Raw genomic sequence first — 4518 nt, 5'->3', positions numbered from 1 at the left:
AATGACGGTTCAATCTGTGAAGACCCTGCTTATCCACATGTCATTAAATCTGAACAAGGTTGTTGCCTTGATGCGATGCTTTCCTAGCCTAGAGAACCTGTTTGTCGAGGTAATGATTTCCAGACACATTGAAAGCACATACAATGCATAGTGTACTATATTGGAGGCCTCTTTCTCCCCTTGTAGTCCTCGAGTATTCTCACTCTTCATGCATTTTCAGGGAGGAGAGTGCCGCGAGGAAGGTGTAACAAATAAGTGGCGCCACAAGCACCGGGTGTTTCTCAAACAGCATGACATTCGTCTGAAGACAGTAACGCTGCAAAAATATGTACACCGCAAGAAAAACATTGAATTTGCAACGTTCTTTATTCTGAACGCAAAGGAGTTAGAGACCATGAGGCTTAAGTTTCTCTCCCCCTAGACAACATCACTGAAGGATTTTACGAACATCAAGAAGAGGTGCTTCAATGGGGCAACAAGGCTTCTAGACGTGCTCGTCTTATATTGTCAGGGTATTGTAGGCATATGAACTTGGATTTAAAAGTACACATCTGGACAAACCAGTGTCCAATCATGGATTTCCCGGATCCATTGACCTGTGAATGTTGAAAACGGTTATCCGGCTGATAGAGATAGGTGTTGTTGCGTGCTTTCCAGTTTGGATTTCCAGCTTGTTCTTTATGCACTGTCCGTAAGCTTGCCAGGAACTTGTTTTTGTGCTCTTGAGCCATGAAGCAACTCACAAGCTCAAAAATCTATCTAGTTTATTTCCTTTTCATGTTACAACCTTTCCAAGACACTCCAACCTTGCTGATATGATTGAGTGAGTGTGTGGTTATCTTTGTGAATAGAACGAGCGACTGAAAACATTTGGAACACGCAGTGATGTGTGATGTGATGGCCGTGCCTCTCCAAATAACGTGTTAGCTGAAATATTTTACAATATAGAGGCGCTCGTGCCTCTTGTGTCTGTAATACTGTGCGTTTGTTGTCATTGCACGGCGCCTCTGTGTATGTCCGTGACTCTGTGGTGAACGTTTCGGTGGAAACATGTTGCACAGTCTAGAACTTGAACAACCAAGATGTGCTTTTTCTGTAAATCGAGACGTGCTTGTCGTGGAACCACTGTGCCTGTGCTTTGTTTAAAAGCGTGCCGTTGCTAGCTTCGCAGCCCCTGCTTCGTGTACATCCGTGCCTCTGCTCACAAAGCGGAACTGTTTGCACTGCAGAGAAGCATGGTGTATGTACAACCTGCTCTTGTTACTCCGATTGTCGAGCGTGCCGCTATTGCATGCAGGGTAGTGCGTCACTTTCCTAAAAGGCCATGCCACGTTTCCTTCCTCGACAGGAAAGAAATAAATATCAATATTTTTTATTTTGCGGGGGAAATAATATCAATATCAATATTGTTGTTCTCCAACCGCCCCTTCGATCCCTCCACTCCTCTCCCCTTCCCTCCTGTCCCCAGTTACGCTTACCCGTCTTTCCAGATCCACGCCACATATAGCGGCGCTCGCAAGCGGCGCGAACCCAGCAATGGAGACGGAGATGGAGGTCCACTCCGGTGCGCCATGCACCAAGAGGGCGAGGCTCGCGCCACCGGCGACGGCCTCCTCCGATGGTTTGGCGGTAGCGGCTGGAAGCGGCGGCGGGCCGTACACTGATTCCAAGGATTAGGAAGAGCAGTCTGGTCCGGACCGCATCAGCGACCTCCCGGACGGCATCCTCGGTGAGGTCATCTCTCGTCTCTCCACTAGAGAGGGCATCCGCACTCGAATCCTCGCACGCCAGTGGCGCCCTGTTTGGTGCACCGATCCTCTGAATCTGGACTGCCGTGAGATCCCTATCGCTCGTCTTCCTAACGCCCTAGAAACAGTTCATATCGAGTTGATCAGCAGGGCCTCTGCCTACAGCGAGGAGCTTGCTCGCGATGATGGTTCGTGCCTTCCAGAGGCCATCCTCTCCGGCCGTGGGGGCGCAGTTCTCCACCTTTGCATACCGGCGTGCTACCTTCTGTGCAGACCCTCTACTGTCCACGCCTGGCTTGAATACTCCAGATTGAACAATCTCCATGTGCTTGAGTTTTTTTTTCAAGAACTGGTGACAGTGAGATTCTCTCATTGCCTTTGTATTAATAAATCAAAGTTAGGGGGGGTTAGAGTATCCAGAACTTTACATGTTACATAGTGATTGGAGGAGGGGGGGTTATGTATAATAACTAGTACAAACTAAGATAAAATCAAAGCGAGCTAGCTATGGATAAAATGTAAGGACCCTGCTCTTGCTTTGATCTATGAACCAGCATGGCAAAGTCCAGCTTGAATCTGTTCCTCCAAGATTCAAATGAAGGCTGGATTCCTCTGAAGTGTTTGTCATTCCTCTCCTTCCAGATCCCCCAGGCTGCCACTGCAAAAACTTCCAAGAACATCGGCCGAGCCCATCTGACCTTGCCCTCATGCAGCATTCTCATCCAACTAGTGTCATTTGGCCATTGCATCCCCAAAGCATCCCACCATCTCTGACTGAAGGGGCAGGTAAAGAAGAGGTGTACAATGTCTTCCTCGGGCGGGTGGTGGCAGAGAAGGCAGGTGTAGTCATCGTTCTGGATTTTGTAAGGTCTTCTCCTGAGCATATTTCTAGTGTTCAATCTATCAGCCATCAGAAACCACAAGAACACTTTCCACTGCATTGTACATCTGGTTTTCCAGATCCAACCGAAAGCCTCATCGACTTGCACCTGGCTAAAACAGTGGGCATAGTATTGCGAGGATCGAAACGCCTCTCCCCCCCCAGGTACAAGACCACACATCCTTGCCATCAGCTGGTGAAGTGTCCAAGGTCTCTGACTGTAGCCCAGCAACCTCACTCCTAGCCTCCATAGATAAAGGCAGGTGGAATACATCACCCAATCGATCTGAAGACAATAGCTGCCTCACAGAGATATCTGGTTCCCTGGCAAAAGAGAAAGCTCTCAGATATTTGTCTTGAAGAACCTCACTCTTCCATTTATCTTTCCAAAACAGGATCGTGTCACCTGCCACTACCTCCAATTTTGTGATCCCTCTATATATGTCAGATAGCTGCATGTGCTTGAGTTTTACTACCTGTTCCCATGATTCATGAAAGAAACTGTCAAACTATCACACACATGCTCTTCATCTACGCCCTCACTACCGAAGTCCGTCTTTCGGTTTTCCTGTTCTCTGCGCACTGTCACCTTCGCGTGTTGCCAGATACCAGACCATTATGTACAGGTGCTTGAACTACCACTGGTCAAGATACTTTCGCTTGTTGAGGTTGATATATCAGACTTCTCGTTGCAAGGCATGATCAACTCTAGTTGCCCTGCACTCTAGTGCCTGCTGCTTGTTTGCAATAGTGAAAGTCATCACATCACAATAAATTTGCCTAACCTTGTAAGCATCGGCATGTGAGAAAGGAAAATTCATCATCGAGGATGCCCCCTCACTTCAACGGTTGATCTACGATAACCAGAGCAATAACATGGAGGTATTCATCGTCTCTGCACGTAAACTGGAGACATTGGGCAAATTCGGGATCTCGCTTGACCCCATAGGTCTTATGGTACTGACATTTCACAATACTTCCACCTGCATTTTCTAGAGAAAGTAGTTTCATTTGCTTGAGAAAGTAGTTTCATTTGCTTGAGAAAGTAGTTTCATGTCATCCAACCTCTGTTCTAATAATTTTATGTTTTATTTTCTATGCTTCGTGAAGGATTTGGCTATGATCAGCCTAACTGCAATGCGGCAATCTGTCAAAACCTTGCTTTTGGTCATGTCTTATCAAGTGGACCTGGTCGTTCACTTGATTAAGTGCCTTCCAAACCTGGAGAACTTGTTTGTTGAGGTGATGATTCTCACGCCCAATGAAAAGCTTGTACCATGCATAGTGTAGCACTCCCTGCATCTCAAAGAGCTTGTGTTACATTTTGTCTGTAATGGATACACCCTATATCTAGGCATGTTTTTTTATTATATACTAGCAAAAAGGCCCGTGCGTTGCAACGGGAGAAAAAAATCCTCTCATATCTATAGTTAGGTCAGTTGGACAAACTGTGCGTGGCCGGTTCGCAGGTTATGAGATCGAACCCTCCCATTGGCAATTTTATTTTTTGCCAGCTCTCCGGACCTGGGCCTCAGTGCGCCGCCAGGTGGGCTTTCATCGTTGGGCCAAAACGGGTGGCAAGTAACGGAATCAAATAGCGTACATTAAATTAACTGAAGCGGGACCAAACGAAACGGGACGAAACCAAGAATATCACCTACCTTTAATATTAGGTATAGATACATCTGTATCTAGGGAAATGTTCGACAAACTGATTGGCACGGGGGTCATAGAATTTATCGTTCATTTTCTCCTTCCATAGATCTTAAGTATCTTTCAACTTTTATGCGTTTTCAGGGAGGATTGATTGCTGATGGTGCAAGAAATATTTGGCGTCGCAAGCACAGTACGTTTGTCAAAGAACACATCATTCATTTAAAGACAGTAACG

The sequence above is a fragment of the Aegilops tauschii genome, chromosome 3, assembly GCF_002575655.3.
Source record: "Aegilops tauschii subsp. strangulata cultivar AL8/78 chromosome 3, Aet v6.0, whole genome shotgun sequence".
NCBI lineage: Eukaryota > Viridiplantae > Streptophyta > Magnoliopsida > Poales > Poaceae > Aegilops > Aegilops tauschii.
Note: the sequence above shows the minus strand (reverse complement) of the source record.